Source organism: Periplaneta americana, chromosome 3 (assembly GCF_040183065.1).
Source record: "Periplaneta americana isolate PAMFEO1 chromosome 3, P.americana_PAMFEO1_priV1, whole genome shotgun sequence".
Lineage (NCBI taxonomy): Eukaryota > Metazoa > Arthropoda > Insecta > Blattodea > Blattidae > Periplaneta > Periplaneta americana.
In genome coordinates, this window is record NC_091119.1 from 79,940,480 (window position 1) to 79,962,451 (window position 21,972).

The 21,972-nt window shown below is 35.5% G+C and overlaps 1 protein-coding gene across 8 annotated transcripts in view; it reads left to right on the forward strand.

Annotated features, from left to right (window-relative positions):
- The window catches only part of Btk (tyrosine-protein kinase Btk29A), a 361,167-nt gene that overhangs the window by 39,234 nt on the left and 299,961 nt on the right, over positions 1-21,972 (forward strand). The window contains exon 1 of one of the 8 annotated variants that reach the window (XM_069820860.1): positions 10,307-10,368. The exons of the other annotated variants lie outside the window; for them this stretch is intronic. The gene's annotated coding sequence lies outside the window, so the exon portion shown is untranslated. Of the gene's footprint in view, positions 1-10,306; positions 10,369-21,972 lie in introns of those variants that run through there. 8 annotated transcript variants of the gene reach the window in all.

Genomic DNA, 21,972 nt, shown 5'->3' on the forward strand with positions numbered 1-21,972 from the left:
GATCGTCATGGGCGATGAGACTTGGATTTCGCACTTCACCCTGGAAACCAAACAGCAGTCAATGCATTGGCGGCATAGTGGATCTCCGGTCAGGATGAAATTCAAACAGACGCTGTCGGTATGGAAAGTGATGTGCACGGTGTTATGGGACAGGAAGGGCATTCTGCTCATTGACTTCCTTCCAAGAGGTGAAACAGTGAACGCTGACCATTACTGTGAAACACTGCGAAAATTGCGACTTGCCATTCAAAACAAGAGGAGTGGAATGCTTATTGCAGGTGTTGTGCTCCTCCATGACAATGCTCGTCCACATACGGCTTGGCGCACAGGAGCTGTTTTGACGGAATTTGGCTGGGAATTGTTTGATCATCCACCGTACAGTCCTGATCTTGCTCCCAGCGATTTTCACGTTTTCTTGCACCTCAAGAAATTCCTCCTCCGGTCAGCATTTTGGCAACGACGAAGAGCTGAAGACGTCTGTCACATGCTGGTTCCATTCACAGGTGGCAGAGTTCTACAACAGAGCGATACAAAAGTTGATCCCACGATATGACAAATGTCTCAATTCTGATGGTGGCTATGTTGAAAAATAGCTGAAACGTTGCTGTACCTGTTGCCAATAAATGTTTTCCTGAAAGTGTGTGTTCTTTTTTTTTTATAGGGAAACTTACTTTCTGGATGCACCTCGTATAAATTACTGCACTTACACTTGACTGTAGGCGTAACAACTGCCATGGTTCGAATTGCATTATGGTCTAAGATTTTTGGAAACAGAACTAGTTCCAAAACAATATAATATTTTGGTGATTATTACGTTGTCAGATGCTTGCTGTTATTTCGAAACTATTCTTTGGAACTAATATTTCTTGGAACCAGACCACTCGGAAAAGTTCCTGAAAGAGAAGCAAGAGTGTCTGATGAGCTAGTAGGGGAAAAGTGAAAGAGGTCATGGGCGGAGCTTCTACTTTCGCTATATTGCGATTTACCCCAAAAATCACTCGTAATTACTAGCAAATAGTCCATGCTCCTCACAATACCTTATTGTATCCGCCTTTAAATTCTCCCAAAATATATTCAAGAAGCATAGAATAATTATGAAGTAACACACATTTAAATTGCAAAGATGTAAAAATAGACCCTAATAAAAAACAGTCATAGATGGGAATCGAATATGGAACATTTTCTTAGCAGGCTGATGTGCTATCCATTCAGTTATGAAGGAGATAACAGAATGCATGCGTATAATATTGATATCTATAATATCTGTTTCCATCAACAAGCATTTACACATACAAATGTAGCTTGTCACCATTCTTGATTACTATTCATGTTCTTGTATACCACATCATCAAGGTTAGTTTTAATTGTATAAATATGTAAATTATATTTCTGTTGAAGTTATGCTGATAACTTTACCATTTGGTAGTCAATTAAAAGAAAAAAGACAGCCAATCACTTCTTGTTTTCGTGAGTATACACTTCCTAGTAACAAGAATGGGCCACAATTTACAATTTGTAAGTTCCATGTATAATGAGGGACAGAAATGTTGAGTGACTCGAGTATTTTTTAAGTTAGAGAATGCCACACTGCATATGCTCCAGGCAAAAGGCTGGTTCATACCATGAAGAGATAGTCGTTTCTCTTTTGTGTTTAAATATTGCATATCTCTGCTGAGGAGACATTAAAACGTGGGGGGGGGGGAGTTACTAATTAAAATACGTTTACAAATAATATAGACGTAAATTGCTGTAGTTTTTGAGAAAAACAAACTTGAAATATGCAGAAGAGCCGGGAGCATTCTATCATGTTATGGAAACATCTAATGCTTCAAGGCAAGTGAAGTGCTCGAGTGATTAAAGCGTATCTGTCTAGAGTACAGGATCGACAGTTTGAATCCCGATGCAGTCAGTTATGTTTTATATTTTTTAACATGTAAGAATATACACTTTTTTCATATGATTTCATATTAATTTGAGTTCCTATGGGCTATTAATACTATAGTGTTAGGAAAGTGGAGTGAGAGGGTGGATTTCTCCAGTACTATAACTGAAGTTATTTACCTTATTCACGTTCACAATAAGTGCTAAGTGATGCGTTTTTCTGTAAATGTACATCCATTATGCTTTATTTTCTCCTTCCCTTTACAGTTCAAAATTAACATAAGGTGGTTGAGCTATCTATTGAAAAGAAGTCTCCATCTATTAGCATAAGTTACAGGAAAATTGCAGAGGAATTTGGCATTTCAAAATCAACAGAACACTAAGCTTTTGCTCAAGAATATCAAACATAAACAGCATATAACTTCATTTATAAAAACAAAGGAACAAAACTGCAGTGCACAACTAAAATGAATAAATAAACAAGAAAAAACATTATTTTATGTCCAGCCCCTTGCATGTTAATTTTCTTGAGCCACTCACCAGAAACATCAGATGTCATCCATGCTTTTCTGCTTACAGCCCACCAACCTAACTAGTGAGGCAAAGGAATCATAAAGTGTGATAAACTTTTGTATTGAAAACAATTGATATGGGCTCTTAATGTTGACAAGTGCAACAATATGACAGTTTGCAATTTTTTCCATGACTCAAAACAAGTTGCAAAGAGCATAACTATACTCGATTCTTCTTGATGATTAACATTATTTGATTTGTCACATGAAACATTGAATGTTATATTATTCTGCCTTAGAAAATATTCTAACCTTGTACGATATCACTGTTTCCTTGAGATATCACAAGATTTCATGTCGGTGGATGACATCCACAAGGCCAAGAGAATGATGACGTTATCGCAACATTTGCAGCATTACTCCGAGGAAAGTGAAAGGTTCTTTTATCTCGTCTTAGGAGATGAAACGTGGGTATTGCATTTCACTCCAGAATCTAAGCAGCAGAGCATGGTGCGGAAACATCTCAGTTCGCCTGTCATGAAGAAATTTCGTACGCCATCAGCAGGGAAGTTGATGCTCATGGTCTTCTTGGATTGCTGAGGACCACTCCTGCTGGATTTCATGCCACGAGGTAACACCATCAACGTGGACAATTATTGTGACAAACTTGCATGTCTCTGAGCTACCATCAGGGAAAAACATCAGGAGATTCTTGTGGACAATGTGGTTCTCCTTCATAACGCCAGGCCTCATGTGCAGTCATTTGGATGGGAGATTATGGAGCATCTACAGACCCCGCCCCAGTGATTACCACGTGTTTGGTCCGTGAACAAGTTCCTAGCAGGCCAGAGTTCATTTTCGATGACAACGCGAAGACCGCTGTCTGGCATTGGCAGTGGTTCTGCACTCGACATTACAGTTATACAATTAAAATTTAAATATACATAGATACATATTGTTCTGCCTAATGACAAGTCTTTCACTGCAAACCCAGCATTCTCCAATCTTTCCTATTTTCTGCTCCTCTTTATCTTCGCATATTATCCATATATCTTAATGTCGTTTATCATCTGAAAATGTAAATAGACATAGTTAATTTGTTATATTTTGCTAATGCAGGCCTATTTGTGTTATTGTAAAAACTTTTCTTCTATGTTACACTCTTTTCAAAGTTGGACAAATTGGTTTTACTGTACCATAAAACCAATACCATAAAATCGACATGATTTTTGTAATTATTCTGAAAGATCATAATAATTACGACTGCTTCTTTATTTAAAAAAAAGTCAAGTGTTATCAGGCAATTTACAATGCAGTCGTCCAAAATAGACATGCCTAGTTTATTTATTGGTTACTTTAATTTTTAAATAAACATTTCACTTGTTACTGGACACTTAACACTACAGTCCATCAAAAAAGACATGGTTACTTTATTTATTATTCCATTTTTTAAAGAAAAGAACTTTGTGATGATAATGCTATGGACAGGAACTTTTAACGTCATAGATTGGTTTGGCTTGAAGGAGAAACACTGTGTAATGAAATATTCCTAAAAAAAATATTAAATAGACATTTCCCTTGTTGCCAAACAGACACTGTATTCCGTCAGTGAGTTTATAATGTTTCAAGTCATATGACTTAATTGCTACTCTGAAACAGGGCATCAAGTGATCCATCAGTTATTCGGTTCCTCTGTTGAGTTTTTATTGAAATCATTGCAGAGAACATTGACTCACATAAGTATGCAGATCCAAAAAATACTGTCAAAACAACAGCTTTCGAATACTTGGATAGGATTCTTCAGACAATTTCCAGAAGTCAGGTTTATTGCTATCAGTAGCTCTTGTTTAAGATGAATAACACAGCACAACTTCACTATTTCTTCCTCTTCTTTTTTCCAGGGGTCTCCCTCCGCTAATACTGATATTTATTAACAGTTCATCCACGCACTCTGTTTTCAATATTCCTTAAATGGAAATGCCATTGAAGTCACGATGTCTTCCAACTTGGAGAGCGTTTCGAGTTCCGTGTGCAAATTATCCAGATGCTTCACAAACCATTGAAAACTGGGAAATGTTTTACCCCTGCACTCTTCCTCCATGCAACTGAAGTTCTTTAAATCACCATTTCTCAGCTGAGTTGCAAACATCGTAGTACTTTCTTTGAAATGCTTGTTCACGCTCCTGATAAAATTACAATCTGTGTTTTGTCTTGTCCTTGCAAGCTAAGATTTATTTAATTCAGTTTTTCTTTGATATTACGAAGAAATGACAGTTTCAGTAACCAGTCAGTTTTTACAGCTATATTCCCACCTATATTCCATGTGTTCCAACTTACAAGAGGGTATGTTCCAAGGTACATGAACCTGTTGTACCTTCGAACACATTACATATCCCTTTATTTCCTCCTTAATAGATCTGTAAAACACGAAAATACATACAGGAAGTTGTAAAGGAAACTTCAATAATTATTTCAAGCATTTTTCATTTTAAAAATTTCATTTCTCAAAATTAAAAAAATAAAATAAAATAAAAGTTGAAAAGTGTTTCAAGGTACAACAACCTTCCCTAGTATACAGTTTATTATTATTATTATTATTATTATTATTATTATTATTATTATTATTATTATTATTATTATTGCTTTATCATTATCGTTATTCTATATTATTCTGTCGTAAAATATTTTTGTAATACCGGTAGACCTATTTTATTTATGTTGTCTCAAAATTGCCATGAAATTCAATGTTTATCATAAACAGCTGACTGACTGATTGACTGACGTGTGTATTTCAGTACTCATTATGGCCGGCAGAGCGTGATAATTGTCACGAACGTCGATCATAATACACAGCCTCTGAACGTTCGGTAGAAATTCAGCGTATAGATGAACGCAACGTAACGTAACGCAAACGAACGTCGATCGTAATCCCAGCCTAATAGTTATTTACGTAACTAGAACAGAAAGTGATACTTTCATGTACGGATGAGAAAAAAAGTGCGCGAAAGGTACTTTAGTACTAATTACGTACAATATTTTTTGGCACAACTACATAGAAATTATATGTGAATTAATGAACTTATTAATTACTCACAGACTATTGAGATTTTTGTACTTTAGGTATCACGGCCTTCTAATACTACATTGTCTTTTAGCACCTCTTACAATTACCGGTACATTATGTTACTATGACAATTTTGCGGTATTCGTATGGAAAAATGAATCTTGATGGGATTGCGATGAACGTTCGTTTGCGTTACGTTACGTTACGGTGAAGTTTGTTGAAATTTGACAAATACAAACTCCGTGTATTTGAGATTACGGTTAACGTTAAAATGAAGGAACGCATGACGGCGCTGATTGGTCGCGTAGGTCACCCATTTTGTTTGCACATTTCCAGGCTGCTCGCTCCCTGAATAACGAGATCGGTATCAAGCTCCTAGCTCCGGTTATAAGTATCTGACACTATTGTTATGCCATGTATTGCAAATAATAATAACTTAATAGAGGAGCATCTGGTATACCGGATGTCCCAATTGTCTTGACCATCCAAAATAAATTTGTGCGCAATCACTGAACGAAAAATTGTTTCATACGAAAGGTGTACAACTGAAAGGGGGAAATAATACTAATGGGGCGGCAACCTTGTAGCGTTATTTAATGAGTAGAGATCGAAGTTGAGGCACTTTCACTCTGAAGTTAAGTATGCACAGAATAATATAGTGTTTACAAAGCAGCTGGCAAGGTAGTCCCTTCCCTCATACACACATCATGTTAGTTGGATGAAGCAATATTATAGACCAAGCAAAGAAAAAATTAAATGTTCGCCTGAAGATCAAACATAAATATTACGTTGGTTGGAATACATCACATTATCGTCTCTAGTTTGTAGAAACGTAATATTATTCTTACGCCTATAAACAGTTATACAGGGCAATACTATTTACAAAGGTACTTTGTAACATTAATAATAATAATAATAATAATAATAATAATAATAATAATATTATTATTATTATTATTATTATTATTATTATTATTATTATATATTTAGATAAAACATTTAGAATACAATATGTTGTATTTAATATAAACTTACTTAATCCCCGTATAAGTAAAACTCATTACAAAGAAACGAAGATAATATTATACTTAAAATGAAAATGAGTGAAGTATTCTACGAGTATTTAATAAGAATTTAATATTGGTAAGAAGTCAAAATGAAAGTTTTGTAGGTTAACTTTATAAAATAGAGTAGGCCTAAACTAAGAATCAAATGAAATGCCGATATCACAAATTAACAAGATATTTAAAATATACAGTATGTTAAATATAGGCTAATAATACATGTAGGCCTATATTAATACTAATTTAAATTACATATTCTAAATATCTTCTATTTCTAATTTGAATTCATACGGTATAATTTTTAAAGATACCGGTACTTCAAAATCATGTCGTGATACAATTTAGTCCATAATTAAGACGTGTGTTTTTTTTTCTCCCAATTGTGACGCATTTTGTCATTTAAAATGAAATTACTTATTTCTACTGTAAGTTTTCTTGTGGAAGGAATTTAATAATGTATATTCAAAAATTTGTTCCAGTTGACTTTCGTTCTCGTCATCGCAGTGATCTCACGTAGTCCCAAATGTAAGACCGGAAAAGTAAACAAACCCTAGCCTGTCCCCCACCTCCGTTCAACACTCCGCTATCAATCAACCTGTATCTCCTCCATCGGGACCTGAACTTCGAAGTCTAGTAATGAGATACGAGTACTAAAATGACACTACGCATTTATTATCCAATATTTAAATTAAGCTCGTCAAGACCTGTTCAAAAATGTATGTAAAAGGAGGTCATTCTAATAAATTAAAGTTATTCGATGCCTTGACGGCATAATACAAAGAAAGTGGTTTGACTTTAAGTTGGTGTAAATCAGTGGTCGTCAGCACTCGCTGAAATGTGCAATGGGTACACGGTGCCGTCCCATGTGCACGGTCGTGGAACAGGCAGAGATAGAGAGCATACCGCTAGCAGCTACGAGAGCACAATACTGGGTGTTCATTTCAAAGTGTGTCATGACGTCACTGTTGTTGGGTCACCGATTTGAAGCGAGTTTCAGCTTATATGTTAGAGAAGTTGCCTATTATTTAAGGCGTTCTTCAATCTGAACTTGAGAACGTGTACGGTATAACTTGAACGTCGTAGCAACAGATGGCGGTCTGTACGGTCTGTGTGCTACCATAACCTCTTTCGAACTGTGTTTTGCGCCGGCAAGTCGTACGCAGGGTATTTGTTATCATCGGTTGCGTACGGTAACATTCCACAACACAAATCATATGCTCCGTGTCCATGTTGACCGTCGAAGTTAATGTCAACAAATACGTAAGTAATCGTCTTAACCCTCTCCCCATATCCCGACAGTACGTATTTCCAAACAGTTCACATTCCTGCCACTACCGGCGTTACCGTACGTATCGGTACGTACTCTTCAGAATGAACGCCGTACTTGCTAGCCAACTTCTCTGCCTCTTAGGTTATACACCTGAGCTGCGGAAGTGTAGGAAGATTGAATTCTCTAGGCTCATCAGCTAGCCACATGACGGCATACAGCGAGCCAAGACACATTTTGAACTGAACACCCAGTAGTGCACTGCGTTTTCAGCGGGCAAGGAGGCTAGCCCCAGCGTGCTCTGTGCTGACGACCCCTGGTGTAAACAGTACGTAGTAGTAGCGTACATTGCAGATGCCCTGGTAGAGATGAACAAAATTAGCTGCCGCTCTCGCTCGCTGTGTTCGTTGCACTTGTCTTTAGAGTCTCGTCTCGTCTCGCAACTCTTTGCGCTTTGAGTCTTGCTCATCATTCTCGAAATAGCATTTGGTCTGCGTGGAAAGATTTCATAACTTTAAATAACACACATCATTGAAATAAATAACATTGGAGATGTTTAATTGATACAGAAAGACAAAACAGTATCATAATTAACGTTCTGTTATCAGTTATTACCTGTGGTTATATAATTAGAAAAAAAAAACTCAAATTTGCATTTCTAGAAACATAAACCATAACTTTAAAGAAAGCGTTAATACTTTTTTTTACTTGAGATTGTACACTTGATCTCAAACATACGAAAAACAAATCCTAGCCTTTTATCAAGGGCCTAGTAATTAAATAAAGATTGGGGAATGGATTATTATACACTGAAAGGTAGATATGATGTTTCAGATAGGCTAATTGATATATAACAGTTGCCAAAACAGATAAAAATTCAGTCTGTATAAAGAACTGACGATTCAAGGCTGCTTGACGTTCGAGAATTGATCTCTCCCGAAGTCCCGGTGTCTAGAACGTTTGCTTACAAGCAGTCAACGACGTAGGCATTACTGCCGTGCGGATTTTCGGCTTTGTGGTCGCTTTAGTTTTGCTTTCTCGATCGTTGTTCAATTCTATGTCCTGGTGTCACGTAACCCATTTGATGCCTTGACAGCATGGTTCCTATGCATAGTACAAAGAAAATGTTTTGACTTTAAGTTGGTGTAAACAATATAGTACATTGCAGGTAGTCACCAAATTGAGCACCTAATGTGAATGGTGTATTATTGCATAACCCATATGGATAGTACTATAAAATGGCAGTACGTATCCTACTTTGTTTCCATTGTTGTTGTTTAGTCAACTGTCCGAAGACAGGTGGAACCTCATAACGTAAGTGACACCAATAAGGGATCATTCATGAGGCAACTAAGCCGGGAGATAATGGGGTAGGGTGACCAGTTTTTTTCCCCTCTATTACATACATCGCTGACTAGTAACATATATTTTCACTAATATGTTATGAATGTTTACTAGAATGAAAAATGTTGATATATTTTGAAAAGGTCTTGAACTTAATTGAAATATTGAATAATAAATTACACAGTGTCATTAAAAAAATGAGTACTCGTATCTCAATAAATAACGCTACAACGCTGCCTCCTCATCAGTATTATTTCCAGGGTGCGAATTAAGATTTCTGTTGAGAGGGAGATAGAATCATAGATAGAGATTACCATACATAAAATTAGTATTATCCTCATTCGATACGGCTCATCCTTTGGTCGCACTGAGTTGCTTGTCTTGCACCTTGATAATAATAATAATAATAATAATAATAATAATAATAATAATTATTATTATTATTATTATTATAATAATATCCATGAGCAGGCTTAAGATAAGATGTGTAATTCCTAAGTTATTGATTGTTGTCAGCTTGCCGGTGATGATAATACATCAATATTATTTTCTTTGCTTACTTTTACTGTACTTTATAAAGTATACTCGTATTAAAACACTTATATTATGTGAGGGGGGAATAGAAGTTTTCCCTGGCAGGAATGTTATCATGAATTTATGAGAGGGTGATAACTTTCCAACAGGGGAGAAATCCCCCAATCCCTCCTCCTCCCCCGTTAATTCGCACCATGATTATTTCCCCCTTTCAGTTGTATACCTTTTATGGAACAATTTTTCATTTGGTGATTGCCTACAAAGTTATTTTGGGTAATCAAGGTAAATGGGACATACTGTATATTATCATTGGTGCACACTTAGATTTCGCAGACACTTCAGAGAGTAGCTAGCGTTACGTCATGTTTTCTGTTATGTAGGTTAGTAGGCCAGAGATTTGCTCTTATTTGCAAGTGCTCTTAAGGAAAACACTACCGTTAATTAAATTTATTTCTGGAACACATTAATTTACGATGGTGAATATGATGTGGAGTTAAATGACGGGGTGGGGCGAGTATAAACGCTGGGAGATGTGGGTGGATTCCTTTTCTGTCTCTCTCTTCCGCTTTTCCCCAGATACCATTCAACCCCTGCAACGTAACAGTGCGACGGGTTAGTCTAGTCTAGTCGTGTCCGGGGACGTGACTGTTTCAGTTAGCTCTACTCGACTCCACCTTGAAGCCATCTTTCTTTTGCGACAAGGTAGGCAACATTTTGTGCTCCTGGATGCTGTGCTTTGCAAACACAACAGTTTGTCGGTTAGAATGTTATTGATTACTCCCAATCGTCGTCGACATATAATTCAAAGTTCTTTTTAAAGTGATTCGTTATGAACTGACGCTTTTGGATGAAATAAATGCTGAGTTTTTAGTGTACTTGGTTGTAAGCATTATTTGCTTTACAAAAACTACTGCGGACGTACCTCATAGTAAATTCGTTTACGTTAAAAAAAAAAAAACACGATGTGGGTTTTTAAGGGGTTAGGTACAGCTTACAGGAGTAAAATGTTGGAAATATTCAACATATTTTCCTCCATTACTGTATCTTGTACAATAATGAAAATTGGTATGTGTAAAACACTGTCCTTCTGCTATATGAAAAAAATATTTTTACGATTAAAAAAAATTATATATATATTTTTTTTTTTTTTCAAAATTAAAAATGTTGGCAGTTCACTGTGCAGTGTTGAAGCATATTTTCCCTCATAACTCATAAACTTGTTAACTTTTTCATGTTCTCTCTTTTTTATTTTATTGCTTAAACTCATGTTTATAATATCATGCTCTTTCAAGTATATTTCTTAATAAATAATATTTTTTTTTATTTTGTGTTAGAAGAAATACTGATATCTGGCCATTTTTAAAATGAATTTATTTTTTATCAGATAATCTATCAAAGGTAGAGAAGTAATCTCGCATCATATTGTATATAGACACAAAAAATTTCATCACAGAATGTTGGATAGTTTTTGAGTTATGTGGGAAACGCTTCATCACTACACAGGGAACTGAATTTTGAAGGGGAAAAAATGTAAATACATTTTTTAAATCGTAAATATATATTTTTTTTTCATATAGCGGAAGGACAGTGTTTTACACATAAAAAATTGTCATTATTGTACAAGATACAGTAATGGAGGAAAAAATGTTGAATATTTCCAAAATTTTACTGTTGTAAGCTGTACCTAACCTCTTAAATATCCATGTTAATGTGAATTATAAATTCCATAGTTGCTATGTACAGAATTTTTTCTCAATTTTTAACTACAAAATTTAATCAAGTTATATAATTGAAATGACGTTTCAAAATACATTTATTACGTTCTTTTCCACCAAACTTTGAAGTTTCTCTCATCTTCATCTACTTCTCATCGCAGGATTCAAATAAACCACAAGCTTGAATTGATGGACTGACCAAGTTAGCTGAAGCAGGACTGCTGCGCTCAGAACGACTATAGCCACGATTCCATTCATGATTTTCAGATATTCAAATAAGGAAAATCTCATCCAGAGATAGGGCTTCTGGAAAGGTTCCTAAAATGCTGGCTGCGTTTCTACGTTGGATGGCTATTCCTATTCGTTGCCGTAGATAATTGATGCAGTGAAGGTCTCCAGTAACAGTCACCAAACTTCTACCAATCTGAATTATTAATATTCAGTTGTACTGTCTTGTACTCATTATTTTGTAAGCAAGTAGTGTTTTATCAGCAGTAAATGCGGAGTGGCAACATTTTAGTGACTACTATATGATATTATTATTATTGTTATTATTATTATTATTATTATTATTATTATTATTATTATTATTATTATTATTATTATTATTTAGTCAGCTGTCCGAAGACAGGTCTGAACCTCATAAGTGATACTAACAAAGCATCACTTATAAGGCAACCTAGGCCAGGATATAATGGGGTACGGTGGCCAGCTATTATTATTATTATTATTATTATTATTATTATTATTATTATTATTATTATTATTATTTTGTTTAATCAGTGATGTGATAATATACACATTGCTTTCACAATATTTCTTGTTTTTATGGTGAAATGAATGTGTTCATTACTGAAATTAGTCAAAGGCAGAAGAGGGATGGGATGACTTTAGAAGTCATTTAAAGAAATTGGAAGCTTTTAAGTTTAGAAACTAGCTGCAAGCGATTCACATTGCTGACTATAGCCATAGAAATTCTGCTGAAGAAACTTAAAAAGGTTGAAGGAAACATATTGTATTCCAGTTCAGTAGGATTGCTGGATAAAAGAAATTTTGTCTCTTGTGGAGAAAAATTTAATTTAGAACGTTTTATTAAAGAGTAGGAGAAGAAAGTAAATTACAGTTCTGTTTAGAGTTAGGCAAAATTAAAGCGTTTCACTGTTACCCAAGTACGCTATGTTTTGAGATTGGAAATTGAGATATAGTAATGTTATTGGCATGATTCTATTGCTTAGATTGTTATGTCTGGCAAAGTGTACTATTCGTTGAACATTAAGACCTGTTGCATAAATATTGTTACCTAGACTTCACTTTTGTTCGAAAATCAGGAAATGAGCTGAATTCAATCCCTATTTATGCTGTACAACATCGATCTTAGATTATGCGAACTTTGTTTAATGTTGAATTAAGATAACAGAAATACTTGCACAACAGCGCGAAATATTAGGGAAATTGTACTTACTTAGATATAGCGAGTTCTTTGCGATATGTGTTCATATTCGTCCCAATAATACGCAGATTGTCTCACAATTAAACCGAGAAAATTGGAGGATTGTAGAGGGAACTCAAATATTTTGAGATCAGGAACTTTTTGTCTAAGCGCCTAATTACTAAGCTGTGATGCATTTTTGACGTAAGATATTTTTACTGATAAGTCACAAGCTTCAGTCCTCGTCGGGTAATTGGGAAAACGTAGTGGTAATACTCACTGAACAGTATTTTGAAAATGATGGTCTTTTTTTTCGGTAAAATAATTGGTCTTTCTACGGGAATATGCACGCCACCGATAACACTTCGAATTTTTAAACTAGAGCACGGCATATTGATTCCCTGCGACCGTTGCTAGACGAAAGACGAAATGAAGGCATTGCGTCCTGGAATGTATACTGTACTGTATATATTTGCTTGGTTGCCTATAAACAGTGAAAAATATAACAGGGAAGAGGTCATGGGGTTGTTTCTCATAAATTGGGGAATGCAATGATAAAGTGTTGTGATAATAAAAATATTGTCTTCTTGTATTTTTTGTAGGAATGAATATGAGTTTATGTAAGCCGTTATTTTATTTGTAAGCAAAACTTATTCTACATTACAGCATGCATATCTCCGTTGCACCCTAAATACAGTATTTTCCTTTTAAACATACATTATTCGCGTGTTATACTCAGTTATTTCTTTCAGAATTTACGTATTTTTTGTACGTGCAATAATTGGAGTAGCTTACACAGGTAATTTTCAACAAGTGCAAATAATACGCTTACTCGTATTTATGTTTACGTATCCACAAGATGTGGTTTGAACGTCCGACCTGAACGATAATATGAAACTCCTGACAATCAAGTGGCTTTGATCTTATTCGCGACACTTGATCATCTGTTTTCATCACGATGGAAGTTTAGTCAGTGCCGTGCTAATACTTAACAGTTTTATGCTAGTTAGAGACCTGCAAAACTGCGCACACAACCGGTTTAGGTTCGTCCGGTCGGGAGCTCAACCGGCTACGATGAACATCGGGCCGAATAACTCGGTTGTCGAGCGATTACGCCTGATGTATTGCAGAGTAGACAGAACATCAGGCGCATTTACATGAAAATAACGTTTTTCGAGTACACAACCGGAGTAACAAGGAAATATACATTGTCTTATTGAAAAAAAAAAAATGTTTGCAAGTATTCTTACAGTTCATTCGACACTATAACACATATATTTTCTTTATTATTCTGAACTTGCAGTAACTTTATAAGTATCGTTTATATTTTAAACTTTTAGAGTTTTACTAATGAAAGTTGCTTATAGATATGTTAAACAATGTTATAGTTTTTCACAGAGCAAGACGTGCACAAGCCATGCATATTTTTCTTACCAATAAACGCTATATAGCTGGCGTTTTTCCATACCAGTGTTAAACAGTATACGTCATAACTTCATCGTTTATGTCGTAACCCTTTCTCGTCACATATTGACTGAATCTTGTTCGATTTGTATAACCCAATGATCGATATTACATAAATTCATGTAAGATCGCGAATTATTTAGAACACAAATCTCATACAGAAAGAAATGGTAAGGAGGAAGAAAATACGATCTCCAAATAACACCAGGTACATTTCATCATGCAATAACTTTTTAACATTTTCTCAGTAGGCTATACAAACAGAGTAATAATATTGAAGGATATTTATTTTGTTTAATTACAAAAATATGTTTGCTTCAAATATGAATACAAATAATTTGACACTTTAATACATTTATTTTTGTATTTCGAACTTGCAGTCATTTGACTAGTAACAAATAAATGAACAATGGACACAGTGACATCGAAGGAAATAGACGTAATGTATAATGTGAAATATCATAATGTAAACATATTCAAAAATATAATTACAATTCATTATAAAACAAAATAGGAAATAAGTACATAAGTCCATTATGACGTTTGTACTTTATACTAAAAAAAATGTATAGGGCCCGATTGCAGAAACACCGATCAAAATATGATTGGCAATCAAGGAGGGTTTGATTAGCCATCAGTTCTATTTCTGTTGCAGAAAGAACAATCAGTGTTTGATCGGAGATCAGTCTTCCGTCAGATTTGATCAACAGATTTTTGCTGGTTAAGTCACTGATCATCGATCAAGTAGGCTATTTATGTTATTCTGTTTATAATGCAGTTACTGTAATTATATAGTATATAGTTATAGTGTAACAATATTGTTTTCGACATAATGGATTCTTCTGATGAAGAAATTTTGGAATGAAAAAAATATTATTAAGAAGAAGGCGTTTCCGTGATAGACATGAATTGTTTTTATATATAATGACAGAAAATATGAGTAGGAAGGATTCGTGTGTTTTGTTACTTTCAAAAATTGAAACAAATATATGCAGACAGACAAATCGAAACCTTCCACTTTCTCCTATGAACCAAGTTCTAATAATGCTGAGATTTTATGTTGTTGGAATTTTTCAGGCGGTCTTGGGTTATCTTGTTAGGGTCCACAAATCAACTATTTGCCGAGTAGTTAGGAATGTTACGCATGAAATTGCTTTGTAATGACAGGGTCTCATAAATCCCCAAACTTCAAACAGGGAATGATTTGAAATCCAGAGAGAATTTTCAGTCATGTCAGGATTTCCAAGAGTAGCCTAATATTGGTTGTATAGACTGTTCACATCCCTATCCAATCACCTGGTTGAAATGATGCCGAACTTTATCGAAATAGAAAAGGTTTATTTTCTGTGAATATACAGGCAATATGTAGTCTACGCCATCATTGAAATTCTGGAATGTTGTAGCCCGTTGGCAGAGTTCTACACATGGCAACACAATATTTTTAATGAGTAGGTTACGAGCTCCATTTGTAAACAGAGAGATGGGAAATGGAATTATTTTGGGTTATGGAGACTATGCATATTCCAATTTCTTGTCGACTCCCCTAGCAAATCCCACAACAGAAGCCCCCTCACGTTTTTTTTTTGTTGGCTTCATTTTTTTTTTTCACTATATTGTAGTCTATATACAAATAGAATCCACCTGTTTCCTTTCTACAAAAAGCAACAAAACATTCACTTGAACATTCACTTGTTTTCCTAGTCACCGCCCACTTGATGTATTCGTTTCGCGAATTTTAAATAACATCAAATTGGCTGTGGTTGCTAAATAGCACTGTTGTCAAATGTATTTCTTTCTGAAATCAGCAATTAGTAAATTGAGACAACTTGATTGGAGATTCACGTTTGTGCAACGCAATGTACAATCAAATAAATCAGATGTCAACTGATTGGCGATCAGAGACTGATTAGATTTGCGTTTCTGCAACCGGGCCTAGGTCTACCTCTAAAACAATAGTTGCATGCTTTTTAATTATTCTAATCAGTTGCAATATTGTTTATTAAGAAATCAATTTAAAAAGATAAACAGTAATGTTATTTTCAACAATACGATTACTTTGGCTCCCAGTGGTGGTTGTTCTGTACAAAATAAATATAATTTACACATTTCTAAACTACGAATAACAAAAGAATAGCAAGGTTTAGAAACAAATCATTCTGTATAGAAAAGATCTACTTCAGAGAAAACAAGTGTCATTCAAAGAACTATTTTATTACACACGTGCTAATATCAACTATTTGATGTTCACAATTATTATTAGGGCCTATTGTCATAGACTTCTTGACTTCTTGTGTTTATGTATTAATAAATCTGTTTTACTAGTCTAAAGTTACGCTTGGTGCAAACACTTAGTGGAACGGTGGGTAGCCCCGGACAGTGGGTAGCCCTGGACACTAGGGTTTTCTCTAAACTAACAAAAGTTGGGAATCCTGTTTTACTTGCATATGACTTCCCGCTTTGTTGGACCTTGAATGTTATCAGTTGATTGAGTTGTGTCGACTGGTGTGCTTGTAATATAATTCTTGTGAGTAATCGTTTATACTTCTGACAGCGAGATTAAATTTTAAGACCTGCTACCGATTACACAAGTAAGTTGATCTTTATTATTATACATCCGGTGTGTTGTTAGGAATGTGTTTTACATGTATTGCATCTTACAGAGTCAAAGCTGGTATGGTTTTGGTTCTATTAATTTATAACGTTATATGCACAGTGAATTCCCGACACTCCACTCCCAGAAATATGTTCAGAGTAGAAACGAAAATAGTGTTACGTTTTCTTTAGTAGTCAGTGTAATATGAAAGGTTGTTGTCTCTATCAGAAGAGCTTTTTTGTTCCTTGCAGTTCTGAGATAATAATGCCTAATTTTAAGGAAAAGTGCACTAACCAGAGTTCCTGGTCGGTAGAATCTATGAAAAATGCTGTTGAGCAGGTCTTAAGTGGGAAAATGTCTATTAGAAGGGCAACAGATTACTTTCAATTACCAAAAAGCTCACTACAGGATAAAGTTACTGGAATAAAAGGCGGAAAAGAATGTTATTTTCAACCAAAACTTGGACGTTTTGAGAGTAATAATAGTTATGAAAGCCAGCTTGCCCAGCACATCAAAGATCTTGATGACAGACTGATGGGACTAAGTAAAAAAGAATTTCTCAAGCTCGCTTTTGACCTGGCAGAAAACCTCCATATCGAACATAGGTTCAATAAGGAGAGAAAGTGTGCGGGGATGGATTTTTATAAATCGTTCATGTCGATATTTCCTGAGCTAAGCCTCCGCTCTCCAGAATCAACAAGTTTGATGCGGTGTGTTGGGTTTAATAAACCTCAAGTAGACTTTTTCTTTGAAAAATTGTCTTTTTTGATGAAGAAATATCACTTTACTGCATCAAGAATTTATAATGCTGACGGGACTGGTGTTTCAACGGTTCACCAGAACCCTAAAGTTTTGTCTTCCAAGGGAAAAAACAGGTGGGAAAACTTACATCTGCAGAGAGAGGTCGTAATGTGACTGTGATGTTTTGTATGAATCCTCTTGGTCACTTCATTCTTCCAGTCTTTGTTTTCCCACGGAAGAGGATGAACCCGAGATTCACAATTGGACACCAGACGAGTCGATTGCTGCTGCACAACCAAATGGCAGGATGAGTGCAGATACCTTTCTAATCTGTCTCAAACATTTCATTAAACATACAAAGCCTACACCTCAAAATCCTGTGCTCCTGATTTTGGATGGACACAGTAGCCACAAGGAGCTCACAGTGATCAACTGTGCACGAGAAAGTAATATGCACATGATCAGCACTCCTCACACAACGCATAAACTCCAACCTTCAGGACATTTATGAAACTGTTCAAGGCAGCGTAATGCAGAAGCTTCTGCTATGTGGATGAGGCAAAATGCTGGGCTTCGAATAACTGAAAATGAAATCTCTGGGTTGGCTTCAACCGCATATGCCAAATCTTGTCGCTTGGATATGGCAAGAAATGGATTTTCATGCACAGGAATCCACCCCTTAAATCCCGGAGTTTTTACAGAAAAATATTTCCTGCCATCACTCCTCACAGACATCCCAGAAGCTCAGGAGGGCACAGCCGAACCACCCCTAGACGAACTACGTGCTGACAACACATCTAGACCAGTTGTAGATGAAGAAACTCCTGTACAAGCCTTAGAAGAACGAAATGCTCCCTCAAATTCCAGGTCAAGTCCACATGTTTTTGAAAGCCTCACCACACCATCAAACAGAAGCTCCAAACCTGCAGATGAAAGCCCTAAAACATCATTCGAGGTGGACAAGAACAGGGCTATGCCAGGTGTCAATATTTTGAAGAAGCTTTCAACTCTCCCAGATGCCAGTAAGAGAAGGAGCGAAACTCGGAAAAGGAAAGCTCAGAAAAGCGAAATTTTAACATCATCTCCATTGAAGAAAGTCCTTGAAGAAAAGAGCATTAAAAAATCAAGCAGATCCAGTACAGCACAAGGAAAATCACAGAGAAAGGCTTTATTTAGCCCTACATCTGAGATTCCGTCAACTTCTAAGGATGTTTCTCGAAATAGAACTGGGGTGCCTGAGAAAACAGTTTGCATAATATGTGGAGAAATATTTGAAGAAACTGGATCCAATGCTGCACATGCAAAGGGTGGCCACATGAAGAATGTGCTGGGGTTGAGCCAGATGATGTTTCGTTTCATTGTGATTGCTGCCTTCAGAAGAAAACGTGAAGTTGCGCATGGATTTAAAGTGTCCGGGGGTACCCTGCATTTGCCAATAAAGCTTAGAAATGTAACTTCCAAATATTACTAATAATATTTCTTCCAGTGTTTTCTGTCATCTAGTAACCTGTATAAACAATATCCTTATGTCATGCAAAGTATATTACATTAATGTGTAAGTTGAATAAATGTTAATTAGTTACTGTAGAAGTAATAATTCTTAAGTGTCCGGTGCTACCCACCTTTCCCCTATTCATGGACCGGCCAATATTCGTTTCACAAGTGTTGCTAGAGAGGCTAGAGTTGTTTGGTGATCTTTCCATCAATTTAGTATGTAGAAAATGAAATGAGGATAATGTGTAATGTGAGATATAATAGGTAAATAAATCCAAAATAGAATTGCAGTTAATCACAAAACATAAAATTAAATAATTATTAACTCTAAATGCATTCCTCCAAAACAGTAGCTATTCATATACAGGGTAGAAGTGAAATAACCCTGCAGATTGTATGGGGCGATAAGGTTCACTTAAATGAATGGAAAACCTATATTACGTTTAATTCTCTAGTCATAGTAAACATACTAAAAGCATTGGTTGTAGTAGGTTTCAGAAGATATAAAGTTATTTTTGTTTTAGTTTTACTATTGATCGAGTTTACTGCTTTTTAAGTGTGTCATTATTGTAATATTATAATTCAGTTTTCTAGTGTAAACAAAAATTACAACCTTGGTAATTTGTGGATACCGAAAGATTTTTTCTGAAATTTACGCTTCACAACGTCTGTAGTTTCACGCTGTATGCTGTTTGTTCCTCTTGATGATCCACAGCTATAATATCTGGATGGTTCACTGTGATCTTCATTTTATACGCCAGAGCCGTCCACCCACAGAGAGATCGAATCAACTCGAATACACGTTAAACCGAATACTGAGGCAGTACGCAAGCAGATGTACTTCGCATACTGCCTATAAAACCAGGCGTTCAGTAGCGCTATGCAAGTTTGTTCGGCTTTTAACCGGTTTTGCAGGACTCTAATTTCATCATACAGGAACTCTGATGACATTTGTAACTACACAAATGGAGTAACAATTGAAGGAAATTTAATTTTCCTAATTAAAAAAAAGTGTTAGCTTGAAATTCTTAGGAAAATATTTGGGGCTAAGAGGGAAGAAGTTACAGGAGAATGGAGAAAGTTACACAACGCAGAACTGCACGCATTCTATTCTTCACCTGACATAATTAGGAATATTAAATCCAGACGTTTGAGATGGGCAGGGCATATAGCACGTATGGGCGAATCCAGAAATGCATATAGAGTGTTAGTTGGGAGACCGGAGGGAAAAAGACTTTTGGGGAGGCCAAGAAGTAGATGGGAGGATAATATTAAAATGGATTTGAGGGAGGTGGGATATGATTGTAGAGACTGGATTAATTTTGCACAGGATAGGGACCGATGGCAGGCTTATGTGAGGGTGGCAATGAACATCCGGGTTCTTTAAAAGCCATAAGTAAGTAACTAAGTAAGTTAGCTTGAAATAGGATTATAATTGATTGGACACTTTGGTACATTTATCTTCATAACTAATATATAAATCAACTAATGGACACCGGTAACAAAGGAAATAATGCATAGATGAAATCTGACATGTAAACTAATACAAGAATAAAATAAATTACAGTTACTTACAAAATAGAAGAGCAAATATGTACACACTTACTATTGTAATATTCATATTTTAAACTCATAATACATAGGCTACCTCTGAAAGAGTAGTAGTTAATATAGCCTATGTCTTTTAATTATTGTTTATTAATTATTAATTCAAATTGTCTTTATTTTTAAATTTATCATTGTTCCGTATTCTCTCCGCAATCATATTGTATTTTTAATTTAACCTCTGCTTTGTATTCTCGATCCTAGTGGTCAGTCGTAGATTTCGGCCAGATGTCCCAAATTGTGAAATGTGTTGTAAGTGTATGTATTATTATTTCACTAATAAATCATTTTTAAGGAGATAAAAAGTTATTAATAAAAATAAAAGCACTCTTAAGTCTAAATATTGTAGTTTCATGATGCATGCTGTTGCATTACCTGGATCACTCAATCAATCAATCAATCAATGGGAAGAGAGAAGGAAATATCAATCCAAAGTACACGATGATAATCGCGTCCTTGCAACGATTCTTGGAACTCCTGGATGGCTCAGTATTATCTGTCTTTCGTGATCCAGAGCCGTCCAACCGAGTGAAACTCGGACATTCGTCAAACCGAATATTGGTCTACTCCGCGAGACAGAAGAGCTTCGCATACTGTCTATAGCGCCAGGCGTACAGTAGCAATATGTCTCTTCCTATCTCTTGTAACCGGTTTTGCACGACTCTAATGCTAGTGCATGGAAACTTGAACCCGGAGACCATAAGTTTCTTATCTGAAAATGTTTGTCTGAGACCTCTCCACAGTCCCTTAAATTTTTTCGTTGAATTTTGGAAAACACTACACACACGAACACATGCACGCACACATACAGGTGGTTCAAAAAAGTAAATGTGTTTAATTTTTTGTGCACTTGTATTTTGTTTCTCCTTTTTACAACAAGTTTCAAATAAAAGTAATAATATTTATTACTCTCTCATTGAGGTCAAACTTCAAATATTGTTTGCGTAAAAATAAATATAATTTCAGTAACACTCGATAAATGAAATAAGTTCACACAAATTTCTGTTGTAAACCCATTAAAAAGACTTAATTATTCGCGTATGTGTGTCAGTGTGTGTAACACACGCACGCACAGACAAGTGTTCTGAGAAAAAGTTTCAGTGTTTAGAGAGGAGGAACAAAAGTCTTACAAACATGGTTCCTTAAATTAATATCTTCTGAGGAATGAGTAAATGTTTACCATCACTGTAAGAGCAGCATATCTTCCACTGTGAGCTCTTGACAAGAAACAAATGAGAAAACAGAATGCAACCATTTGTTACTAC